The following is a 12,149-nucleotide window of genomic DNA, read 5'->3' on the forward strand; positions in this document are numbered from 1 at the left end:
TTTTGAATTTATACCAAATATCAATTATATTGGGCCGCATTGTCACCTGAAATAAGTCAATGGGCCGCAGAACCTATTAAATTTCAAGAAAAATAGGTATATTATACTATTACTGCGCCCCTAATAACCGACTGGTACATTTTATTTAGGCCAAGATTCAAAGTTCAAAATACTATTTTTGGAGTGAAAATGACTAGCGGGCCGGACAAAAATCTCAGGCGGGCCGCATGTTGGACATCTCTGGTCTAGGGGTATGATTCTTGCTTAGGTTGCAAGTCCCGGACGAGCCCTATAAAGAAGAAATTTTGGAATTTGGACTAAATATCATAAACATTTATTCTTATAATATGAAGCAAAAAGATGCAACTTCACCGGCTCGTTGGCCTAGGGGTATGATTCTTGCTTTGGGTGCAAGAGGTCCCGGGTTCAATTCCCGGACGAGCCCTATACAGAAGATTATTTTGAATTTATACCAAATATCAATTATATTGGGACGCATTGTCACCTGAAATAAGTCAATGGGCCGCAGAACCTATTAAATTTCAAGAAAATTAGGTATATTATACTATTACTGCGCCCCTAATAACCGACTGGTACATTTTATTTAGGCCAAGATTCAAAGTTCAAAATACTATTTTTGGAGTGAAAATGACTAGCGGGCCGGACAAAAATCTCAGGCGGGCCGCATGTTGGACATCCCTGGTCTAGGGGTATGATTCTTGCTTAGGTTGCAAGTCCCGGACGAGCCCTATAAAGAAGAAATTTTGGAATTTGGACTAAATATCATAAACATTTATTCTTATAATATGAAGCAAAAAGATGCAACTTCACCGGCTCGTTGGTCTAGGGGTATGATTCTTGCTTTGGGTGCAAGAGGTCCCGGGTTCAATTCCCGGACGAGCCCTATAAAGAAGAATATTTTGAATTTATACCAAATATCAATTATATTGGGACGCATTGTCACCTGAAATAAGTCAATGGGCCGCAGAACCTATTAAATTTCAAGAAAATTAGGTATATTATACTATTACTGCGCCCCTAATAACCGACTGGTACATTTTATTTAGGCCAAGATTCAAAGTTCAAAATACTATTTTTGGAGTGAAAATGACTAGCGGGCCGGACAAAAATCTCAGGCGGGCCGCATGTTGGACATCCCTGGTCTAGGGGTATGATTCTTGCTTAGGTTGCAAGTCCCGGACGAGCCCTATAAAGAAGAAATTTTGGAATTTGGACTAAATATCATAAACATTTATTCTTATAATATGAAGCAAAAAGATGCAACTTCACCGGCTCGTTGGCCTAGGGGTATGATTCTTGCTTTGGGTGCAAGAGGTCCCGGGTTGAGTTGGTAGAGCGGTGGACTGTAGTGGACGAAGTTAAGCAACCGCGTGGAAATCTGGTAGAATAGTTTGGGTTAGCCACCCATTACGCCGGCTTATATTGTTAAATATTTGCACTTGAGTGCTCTGAATCATCGAAAGTTATGGCAGAAATTAAACATGTTTCTTATTCGGACAAAGTTAAGAAGAAGTTAAGAACAATGGAGTATGCAAGGCCAAATTGCCTAACGTTTAGAGTATCTTATGGTACCAAAAGGGAAGATCTTTGGAAAATTTTTGAAAAGATTAACTTTTCTTTAAAATTACTCGTTGGCCTAGTGGAGAAGAAAGGCGGCAATATCGATATTACCTGCAAGTCGAGAGAGCATGTTCTGGATTTACATGAAAAACTTCTTAATCTTGAAGAAATTCGGTACCTAAAGCTGTATGAACCGGATAAGGTATATGTTCATATATCTTGGATTCCTACACCATTTCCTATTGAAGCCTTGAAATCATACTTAGAAGAAAATCATGGTAAAATCATTAAATGTTTCCCAAAAAAAGATGCAAAGGCTTTGTTCAGTGGTGTTTATATTATGGAAATGGCTAAAGATGAACTGGATCAAACACCAATACCAAGCTATTTAAATATTCTTGGAGAAGAACTGCTAGTCAAATACCAAGGACAGTTGGCAACATGCCAGTACTGCAACAAACCAGGACACAAACACATCAACTGTCCTGCCAAAAATAACTCTGAATACCCCCCACTGGAAGAGAACAATCAGCCAAACCCTAGAAGAGGTATGGATTATTATAGAAACCCCCTCACTAGACACCAATCACCTGGCCACACTCACAATGAAGAAAACCATGAAAATTCTATAATGAACACAAACAAGGACAATACTGAAGATGGAAAGAACAATGACAGCAATGAACCTGATACAGCAACCACAAAGAAAGGTGAAGAACAACCTAGGGACTGGTTTGACATGACAGAAAACAATCTAACAGAAGTACATATGAATGAAGACAACTCAATAGAAAAGAATACTGACAGGAGGAGTGACAGGAAAAGACCCTCTCCAGAGGAGGCATCTGAGGAGCCCTGCACAAAGGTTAGCCATAATGATAATACTTACATAGTCAAATGTCTAGCATGTGACAATGAAGAACATATCTTGGAGTGCAAGAAATGGAAATGTAGTAAATGCCCTGAAGATTATATAGTAATAAATACCTGTAATGACAGAATTAAACAGATAATTCCAGAAGGAAACATGCATGACTTTCCTTGTGATGTGTGTCAAAGTGAATTAAAATACCTATCCTGCTGTAAAGCACACACTCATGTATCAGAGTATGGTGAGAACTTTGTTGAATGTGCAACCTGTAATGCTTCATTGTGTGAGTGTTTGTGTAAGAGCTACAACCTAATACCCCCAATTAGAACACAAGGCAAATGTGTGAACACAGAATGCAATTTGTGTGTTATACATTGTGACTGTGAAGAGGTGGTTTGTAAGGCCATAAGCCCCTCTCAATCATACTTTTGTAATTGTGGATATAAATACACATGTGAAAGTATTGAAGGGATTAAAGATTATATTTAAATAGTAATTATTGTATTCGTTTTTCCGGATTTAGATACCTTACGTTATCGTTTATTATGTTTCTTCTACGTATTCTCAGTCTTAATTGTAATGGATTGCGAAAGCAAGACAAACGCGCCTTCGTTTATGACTTGCTACGCACCAAAAACGTTGACGTTGCCTTGTTACAAGAAACGCACTCTAGCCCGGGGGACGAAATACAGTGGACAAAAGAATGGGGTAAGCGTGCGCTGTGGAATTCAGGAAACACGCAATCAAGAGGCCTGGCTATACTAATAAATAACAAGCATATAGAGGTTAAAAGCGTAAATTTTGACAACTTTGGGAGAGTATTAGCCGCGGATATTAGTGTTTTTGGCGAAAGTATGCACATTGTAAACGTTTACGCACCAGTACGCGGAAGTGGCAACGAATGCAACACGCAAGATCGGTTTTATGACGGCATATATCCTTATGTGCACAGCAAATTACCAACAATGTTGGCGGGGGATTTCAACTGCGTCGACGACCGACAAAAAGATCGCAATAACTTTATGGCGCACCAAGTTAAACGGTATGAGTCGAAGTCCCTGAAGGATTTGTGCGAAACCTACGGATTGAAAGACCTCTATAGAATATCACGACCGAACGGAAAAGATTTTACTTGGCATGGCAACGAAGCGCACTCAAGGCTGGACCGCTTTTACGGTTCAGACGAGCTCACGCACATTAATCATGTCATCGAACCTTGCGCTGTAAGTGATCACGATGTGATTCACGTTGATATCAAATTAAACATTTCCAGAAACTACGGCAATGGCTACTGGAAAAACAATGTCACCGTTTACGAAAATGAAGACCTTACTCAAGAATTAAAAGAAAGCTGGCATGATTATAAAAGTCTGCAAGTTCTTTACAAAAATAAACTCGATTGGTGGGTTGATACAAAGTACCGAATAAGAGAACTGGTGCAGAAACACTCGAAGCGAATTCACCAAAAAAAGAATCAGCGAGAACACGAATTAAACGCAAGCCTCAATGATTTGCGCCAAGACTTAAATGAAGGCAAAAAAGTCATGACAGAGTTTCGCAAAACAAAAGCCGAACTAATTACTATCCACAAAGAAAAACGAAAGAAAATTAGAATAATTGCTCATGCAAATGAACTTGACTATGGAGATCGCCCGACAAAGTTTTTCTACCGCAAGCTGAAAGAACATCACAGAGCGACCTACATCGAGTCGCTGCGCACAAATCAAAACATTGAAGCAAACACGCCGAAAGAAAAACTAGACGTTGCGACTGATTTTTATAAAACCTTATACTCGAAACTAAAACTTGACAAATGGAGACAAAGCGCGTTCCTACAGGATATTGAACAAAAAATAGATAGAGACACCACAGAGACCTTAGAGCTGGAAGTAACTAAGGACGAGATGCTTTTCGCCATTAAATCCATGAAAAATGGTAAAACACCGGGGCTCGATGGCTTAAGCATAGAATTCTACAAAACGTTCTGGAGCCTTGTAGGCGACACGCTGATTGAAGTAGCGAAAGAGTTTTTTGCTGAATCACAACCACCCGCCGAGTTGACTCGGGGACTGCTAACTCTGATATTTAAGAAAGGCGAACGGACTGATATAAAAAATTATCGACCGATAACATTACTGAATGTCGATTATAAGATATTTAGCAAAATGATGACATTACGATTGAAAAGCTTTGTACCAAAACTTATCAATGACACGCAGTTTGCAGTGTGTGGCAGAGATATAAACGATGGAACAGCGCTGCTTAGAGACTGTATTGAATATATTAAAAATAGAAACACCGAGGGATACATTGTATCTCTTGACATCTACAAAGCATTTGACTGCGTCGACCATGAATTCTTGGTTGAAATTCTGAAAAAATTCGGTTTTGGTGAAATTTTTACGAAAATGATCACAACTACGCTGATAAATAATCAGACATGTGTAATGATCAATGGGCATATAGGGGCAGATTTTCGCGTCGAACGCGGTTTACGACAAGGAGATCCATTAAGTTTGTATTTGTTCCTGTTAGCAATGGAGCCGGTTATAATTGCTTTAAACAAGAATACAGCTATACAAGGTTTACATCTACCAGCTTCAGGCGGTAAAGTTGTGAAAACTATAGCATACGCCGATGATACAACCTTGGTCCTCCAAGATGAACAATCGGTGTCACAAGCCTTTTTTGTATTAGGTGAATACCTTACAGCGACGGGAATAAAAGTGAACTTCAGTAAAGTAACGGCTTTGAAACTAGGTAGGAAGCAAAGCAAAAACTCTCAGCTTCCCACGCTTTCCTGGGTCGATTCGATAAATGTTTTGAACGTTCCTTATGGTAAACCTCAGGCAATTACTGATTGGCTCGAAAACAAGGTGCGTAGCATGCGTTTGAAGGTATCGAATTTCTCAAAATTTAAATCGACGTATGATGGAAAATCGCTAATTGTAAAAACACTATTATTGCCCATTTTTGTGTATGGTTCTAGAGTGTATGATCTTGCGCTTCAGCAGCGCCGAAATGTACGCAAAATTGTTGAAAATTATGTTTTTAGCACTGGTGCAAAATTAAACATGGAAACGATAAGTAAAACCAGGGAAAACGGTGGATACGACTGTATTGACATCCCATTGTATTTAGATATCTTGAAGTTAAAAGTTGTTAAGAAATATTACAACGCTCGAAAGCAAAATAACAGCATACACCTACCGCTGTATTTCCTTGAATATTACATTGGCTTTACGTTGTGTAAAATGCTGGCAATGCCTGTAAATAATTCTGTGTTGCATGCTTCACAACCCACGTCATATTATAGCAACGTAGTTGATATCCTGAAACGTTACAGCATTACCATTGATGAAATTGCTGAAAAGACAACCAAACAAATTTACAGGAGAATTGTAAACGAGAGAAATGCACAAGTACTAGTACCTATGTTCCCCATAAATATGCCAAACATGTGGACTGGCATTCACAATAAGGTACTACCAAATTATTTAAAAACTTTTGGTTACAAGATGGTATGGAATGTGCTACCCTTATGTATTAATGAGCGCATAGCACGTATACAAAAAACATCAAGATGCCCATTATGTGACCTTCATGATGAAGATGTATATCATTTGTTTTATGATTGTGTATGTATACAACCCATATGGGATTATGTAAACGTGATAATATTTAACATCAGCGGTGTTTTGATGCCGAAAGTTTCTCCACAAATGTGTATTGCCTTGGACTTGAGTTCACTAAAACAACTTTGTGTTTGCGAAACCAATTTGAATGCAACAATATTATTGTTAAGCATTTCAAGGTACTGCATATGGCTATCTAGGAACAAAGTGATTTTCGAACAAGAACCGTTTCTCTATCAAGATGTGATAAACAGAATAAAAGCCATGTCAAAAGCGCGCAATAGCGCAGAGAAAAGTCGCCAGACAAGTGTTTACAACTCAGTAACACAAATCCTTTGGAATAGTATGTGCTCAAATTAATTTCGATTGTGACAGTATAAAAAGAAGTATTTATGTACATAAGTGTATTGCATATCGAATATTGTTTTAGTGTATTGATCGTGCATTGTCGTGTTAAAACCCAAGAAAGGGTTAAAAAAAAAAAAAAAAATAATTTTATATGATTTACAAAAAAAAAAAAAAAAAAAAAAAAAAGAGGTCCCGGGTTCAATTCCCGGACGAGCCCTATAAAGAAGATTATTTTAAATTTATACCAAATATCAATTATATTGGGACGCATTGTCACCTGAAATAAGTCAATGGGCCGCAGAACCTATTAAATTTCAAGAAAATTAGGTATATTATACTATTACTGCGCCCCTAATAACCGACTGGTACATTTTATTTAGGCCAAGATTCAAAGTTCAAAATACTATTTTTGGAGTGAAAATGACTAGCGGGCCGGACAAAAATCTCAGGCGGGCCGCATGTTGGACATCCCTGGTCTAGGGGTATGATTCTTGCTTAGGTTGCAAGTCCCGGACGAGCCCTATAAAGAAGAAATTTTGGAATTTGGACTAAATATCATAAACATTTATTCTTATAATATGAAGCAAAAAGATGCAACTTCACCGGCTCGTTGGTCTAGGGGTATGATTCTTGCTTTGGGTGCAAGAGGTCCCGTGTTCAATTCCCGGACGAGCCCTATAAAGAAGATTATTTTCAATTTATACCAAATATCAAAAAGTTATATTCATATAATATGAAGCAGATAAATGAAACTTTATCGGCTCGTTGGTCTAGGGGTATGATTCTTGCTTCGGGTGCAAGAGGTCCCGGGTTCAATTCCCGGACGAGCCCTATAAAGAAGATTATTTTGAATTTATACCAAATATCAAAAAGTTATATTCATATAATATGAAGCAGATAAATGAAACTTTATCGGCTCGTTGGTCTAGGGGTATGATTCTTGCTTAGGGTGCAAGAGGTCCCGGGTTCAATTCCCGGACGAGCCTTATAAAGAAGAATATTTTGAATTTATACCAAATATCAATTATATTGGGCCGCATTGTCACCTGAAATAAGTCAATGGACCGCAGAACCTATTAAATTTCAAGAAAAATAGGTATATTATACTATTACTGCGCCCCTAATAACCGACTGGTACATTTTATTTAGGCCAAGATTCAAAGTTCAAAATACTATTTTTGGAGTGAAAATGACTAGCGGGCCGGACAAAAATCTCAGGCGGGCCGCATGTTGGACATCCCTGGTCTAGGGGTATGATTCTTGCTTAGGTTGCAAGTCCCGGACGAGCCCTATAAAGAAGAAGTTTTGGAATTTGGACTAAATATCATAAACATTTATTCTTATAATATGAAGCAAAAAGATGCAACTTCATCGGCTCGTTGGTCTAGGGATATGATTCTTGCTTTGGGTGCAAGAGGTCCCGGGTTCAATTCCCGGACGAGCCCTATAAAGAAGATTTTTTTGAATTTATGCCAAATATCAAAAAGTTTTATTCATATAATATGAAGCAGATAAATGAATCTTTATCGGCTCGTTGGTCTAGGGGTATGATTCTTGCTTATGGTGCAAGAGGTCCCGGGTTCAATTCCCGGACGAGCCCTATAAAGAAGAATATTTTGAATTTATACCAAATATCAATTATATTGGGCCGCATTGTCACCTGAAATAAATCAATGGACCGCAGAACCTATTAAATTTCAAGAAAAATAGGTATATTATGCTATTACTGCACCCCTAATAACCGACTGGTACATTTTATTTAGGCCAAGATTCAAAGTTCAAAATACTATTTTTGGAGTGAAAATGACTAGCGGGCCGGACAAAAATCTCAGGCGGGTCGCATGTTGGACATCCCTGGTCTAGGGGTATGATTCTTGCTTAGGTTGCAAGTACCGGACGAGCCCTATAAAGAAGAAATTTTGGAATTTGGACTAAATATCATAAACATTTATTCTTATAATATGAAGCAAAAAGATGCAACTTCACCGGCTCGTTGGTCTAGGGGTATGATTCTTGCTTTGGGTGCAAGAGGTCCCGGGTTCAATTCCCGGACGAGCCCTATAAAGAAGATTATTTTGAATTTATACCAAATATCAAAAAGTTTTATGGTTATAATATGAAGCAAATAAATGAAACTTCATCGGCTCGTTGGTCTAGGGGTATGATTCTTGCTTTGGGTGCAAGAGGACCCGGGTTCAATTCCCGGACGAGCCCTATAAAGAAGATTATTTTGAATTTATACCAAATATCAAAAAGTTTCATTCATGTAATATGAAGCAGATAAATGAAACTTTATCGGCTCGTTGGTCTAGGGGTATGATTCTTGCTTAGGGTGCAAGAGGTCCCGGGTTCAATTCCCGGACGAGCCCTATAAAGAAGAATATTTTGAATTTATACCAAATATCAAAAAGTTATATTCATATAATATGAAGCAGATAAATGAAACTTTATCGGCTCGTTGGTCTAGGGGTATGATTCTTGCTTAGGGTGCAAGAGGTCCCGGGTTCAATTCCCGGACGAGCCCTATAAAGAAGAATATTTTGAATTTATACCAAATATCAATTATATTGGGCCGCATTGTCACCTGAAATAAGTCAATGGGCCGCAGAACCTATTAAATTTCAAGAAAAATAGGTATATTATACTATTACTGCGCCCCTAATAACCGACTGGTACATTTTATTTAGGCCAAGATTCAAAGTTCAAAATACTATTTTTGGAGTGAAAATGACTAGCGGGCCGGACAAAAATCTCAGGCGGGCCGCATGTTGGACATCCCTGGTCTAGGGGTATGATTCTTGCTTAGGTTGCAAGTCCCGGACGAGCCCTATAAAGAAGAAATTTTGGAATTTGGACTAAATATCATAAACATTTATTCTTATAATATGAAGCAAAAAGATGCAACTTCACCGGCTCGTTGGCCTAGGGGTATGATTCTTGCTTTGGGTGCAAGAGGTCCCGGGTTCAATTCCCGGACGAGCCCTATACAGAAGATTATTTTGAATTTATGCCAAATATCAAAAAGTTTTATTCATATAATATGAAGCAGATAAATGAATCTTTATCGGCTCGTTGGTCTAGGGGTATGATTCTTGCTTATGGTGCAAGAGGTCCCGGGTTCAATTCCCGGACGAGCCCTATAAAGAAGAATATTTTGAATTTATACCAAATATCAATTATATTGGGCCGCATTGTCACCTGAAATAAATCAATGGACCGCAGAACCTATTAAATTTCAAGAAAAATAGGTATATTATGCTATTACTGCGCCCCTAATAACCGACTGGTACATTTTATTTAGGCCAAGATTCAAAGTTCAAAATACTATTTTTGGAGTGAAAATGACTAGCGGGCCGGACAAAAATCTCAGGCGGGTCGCATGTTGGACATCCCTGGTCTAGGGGTATGATTCTTGCTTAGGTTGCAAGTACCGGACGAGCCCTATAAAGAAGAAATTTTGGAATTTGGACTAAATATCATAAACATTTATTCTTATAATATGAAGCAAAAAGATGCAACTTCACCGGCTCGTTGGTCTAGGGGTATGATTCTTGCTTTGGGTGCAAGAGGTCCCGGGTTCAATTCCCGGACGAGCCCTATAAAGAAGATTATTTTGAATTTATACCAAATATCAAAAAGTTTTATGGTTATAATATGAAGCAAATAAATGAAACTTCATCGGCTCGTTGGTCTAGGGGTATGATTCTTGCTTTGGGTGCAAGAGGACCCTGGTTCAATTCCCGGACGAGCCCTATAAAGAAGATTATTTTGAATTTATACCAAATATCAAAAAGTTTCATTCATGTAATATGAAGCAGATAAATGAAACTTTATCGGCTCGTTGGTCTTGGGGTATGATTCTTGCTTAGGGTGCAAGAGGTCCCGGGTTCAATTCCCGGACGAGCCCTATAAAGAAGAATATTTTGAATTTATACCAAATATCAAAAAGTTATATTCATATAATATGAAGCAGATAAATGAAACTTTATCGGCTCGTTGGTCTAGGGGTATGATTCTTGCTTAGGGTGCAAGAGGTCCCGGGTTCAATTCCCGGACGAGCCCTATAAAGAAGATTATTTTGAATTTATACCAAATATCAATTATATTGGGCCGCATTGTCACCTGAAATAAGTCAATGGGCCGCAGAACCTATTAAATTTCAAGAAAAATAGGTATATTATACTATTACTGCGCCCCTAATAACCGACTGGTACATTTTATTTAGGCCAAGATTCAAAGTTCAAAATACTATTTTTGGAGTGAAAATGACTAGCGGGCCGGACAAAAATCTCAGGCGGGCCGCATGTTGGACATCTCTGGTCTAGGGGTATGATTCTTGCTTAGGTTGCAAGTCCCGGACGAGCCCTATAAAGAAGAAATTTTGGAATTTGGACTAAATATCATAAACATTTATTCTTATAATATGAAGCAAAAAGATGCAACTTCACCGGCTCGTTGGCCTAGGGGTATGATTCTTGCTTTGGGTGCAAGAGGTCCCGGGTTCAATTCCCGGACGAGCCCTATACAGAAGATTATTTTGAATTTATACCAAATATCAATTATATTGGGACGCATTGTCACCTGAAATAAGTCAATGGGCCGCAGAACCTATTAAATTTCAAGAAAATTAGGTATATTATACTATTACTGCGCCCCTAATAACCGACTGGTACATTTTATTTAGGCCAAGATTCAAAGTTCAAAATACTATTTTTGGAGTGAAAATGACTAGCGGGCCGGACAAAAATCTCAGGCGGGCCGCATGTTGGACATCCCTGGTCTAGGGGTATGATTCTTGCTTAGGTTGCAAGTCCCGGACGAGCCCTATAAAGAAGAAATTTTGGAATTTGGACTAAATATCATAAACATTTATTCTTATAATATGAAGCAAAAAGATGCAACTTCACCGGCTCGTTGGTCTAGGGGTATGATTCTTGCTTTGGGTGCAAGAGGTCCCGGGTTCAATTCCCGGACGAGCCCTATAAAGAAGAATATTTTGAATTTATACCAAATATCAATTATATTGGGACGCATTGTCACCTGAAATAAGTCAATGGGCCGCAGAACCTATTAAATTTCAAGAAAATTAGGTATATTATACTATTACTGCGCCCCTAATAACCGACTGGTACATTTTATTTAGGCCAAGATTCAAAGTTCAAAATACTATTTTTGGAGTGAAAATGACTAGCGGGCCGGACAAAAATCTCAGGCGGGCCGCATGTTGGACATCCCTGGTCTAGGGGTATGATTCTTGCTTAGGTTGCAAGTCCCGGACGAGCCCTATAAAGAAGAAATTTTGGAATTTGGACTAAATATCATAAACATTTATTCTTATAATATGAAGCAAAAAGATGCAACTTCACCGGCTCGTTGGCCTAGGGGTATGATTCTTGCTTTGGGTGCAAGAGGTCCCGGGTTCAATTCCCGGACGAGCCCTATACAGAAGATTATTTTGAATTTATACCAAATATCAATTATATTGGGACGCATTGTCACCTGAAATAAGTCAATGGGCCGCAGAACCTATTAAATTTCAAGAAAATTAGGTATATTATACTATTACTGCGCCCCTAATAACCGACTGGTACATTTTATTTAGGCCAAGATTCAAAGTTCAAAATACTATTTTTGGAGTGAAAATGACTAGCGGGCCGGACAAAAATCTCAGGCGGGCCGCATGTTGGACATCCCTGGTCTAGGGGTATGATTCT

At 38.6% G+C, this 12,149-nt stretch overlaps 12 non-coding genes across 12 annotated transcripts; all 12 read left to right on the plus strand.

Annotated features, from left to right (window-relative positions):
• Positions 1 to 832: 832 nt before the first annotated feature.
• Trnap-ugg (transfer RNA proline (anticodon UGG)) lies at positions 833 to 904 on the plus strand. Its single transcript has one exon. It is a non-coding gene; the product is annotated as a tRNA-Pro (tRNA).
• Positions 905 to 7,194: 6,290 nt separating this feature from the next.
• Trnap-cgg (transfer RNA proline (anticodon CGG)) lies at positions 7,195 to 7,266 on the plus strand. Its single transcript has one exon. It is a non-coding gene; the product is annotated as a tRNA-Pro (tRNA).
• Positions 7,267 to 7,349: 83 nt separating this feature from the next.
• On the plus strand, positions 7,350 to 7,421 carry Trnap-agg (transfer RNA proline (anticodon AGG)). The gene has a single exon. It is a non-coding gene; the product is annotated as a tRNA-Pro (tRNA).
• Positions 7,422 to 7,963: 542 nt separating this feature from the next.
• Trnah-aug (transfer RNA histidin (anticodon AUG)) lies at positions 7,964 to 8,035 on the plus strand. Its single transcript has one exon. It is a non-coding gene; the product is annotated as a tRNA-His (tRNA).
• A 387-nt stretch (positions 8,036 to 8,422) lies between these two features.
• Trnap-ugg (transfer RNA proline (anticodon UGG)) lies at positions 8,423 to 8,494 on the plus strand. The gene has a single exon. It is a non-coding gene; the product is annotated as a tRNA-Pro (tRNA).
• Positions 8,495 to 8,577: 83 nt separating this feature from the next.
• Positions 8,578 to 8,649, plus strand: Trnap-ugg (transfer RNA proline (anticodon UGG)). Its single transcript has one exon. It is a non-coding gene; the product is annotated as a tRNA-Pro (tRNA).
• An 83-nt stretch (positions 8,650 to 8,732) lies between these two features.
• Positions 8,733 to 8,804, plus strand: Trnap-agg (transfer RNA proline (anticodon AGG)). The gene has a single exon. It is a non-coding gene; the product is annotated as a tRNA-Pro (tRNA).
• Positions 8,805 to 8,887: 83 nt separating this feature from the next.
• Trnap-agg (transfer RNA proline (anticodon AGG)) lies at positions 8,888 to 8,959 on the plus strand. The gene has a single exon. It is a non-coding gene; the product is annotated as a tRNA-Pro (tRNA).
• A 542-nt stretch (positions 8,960 to 9,501) lies between these two features.
• Positions 9,502 to 9,573, plus strand: Trnah-aug (transfer RNA histidin (anticodon AUG)). Its single transcript has one exon. It is a non-coding gene; the product is annotated as a tRNA-His (tRNA).
• Positions 9,574 to 9,960: 387 nt separating this feature from the next.
• Positions 9,961 to 10,032, plus strand: Trnap-ugg (transfer RNA proline (anticodon UGG)). The gene has a single exon. It is a non-coding gene; the product is annotated as a tRNA-Pro (tRNA).
• A 393-nt stretch (positions 10,033 to 10,425) lies between these two features.
• On the plus strand, positions 10,426 to 10,497 carry Trnap-agg (transfer RNA proline (anticodon AGG)). The gene has a single exon. It is a non-coding gene; the product is annotated as a tRNA-Pro (tRNA).
• An 846-nt stretch (positions 10,498 to 11,343) lies between these two features.
• Positions 11,344 to 11,415, plus strand: Trnap-ugg (transfer RNA proline (anticodon UGG)). The gene has a single exon. It is a non-coding gene; the product is annotated as a tRNA-Pro (tRNA).
• Positions 11,416 to 12,149: the final 734 nt, after the last annotated feature.

Source organism: Clavelina lepadiformis, chromosome 7, assembly GCF_947623445.1.
Source record: "Clavelina lepadiformis chromosome 7, kaClaLepa1.1, whole genome shotgun sequence".
In the NCBI taxonomy this organism is placed as follows: Eukaryota; Metazoa; Chordata; class Ascidiacea; order Aplousobranchia; family Clavelinidae; genus Clavelina; species Clavelina lepadiformis.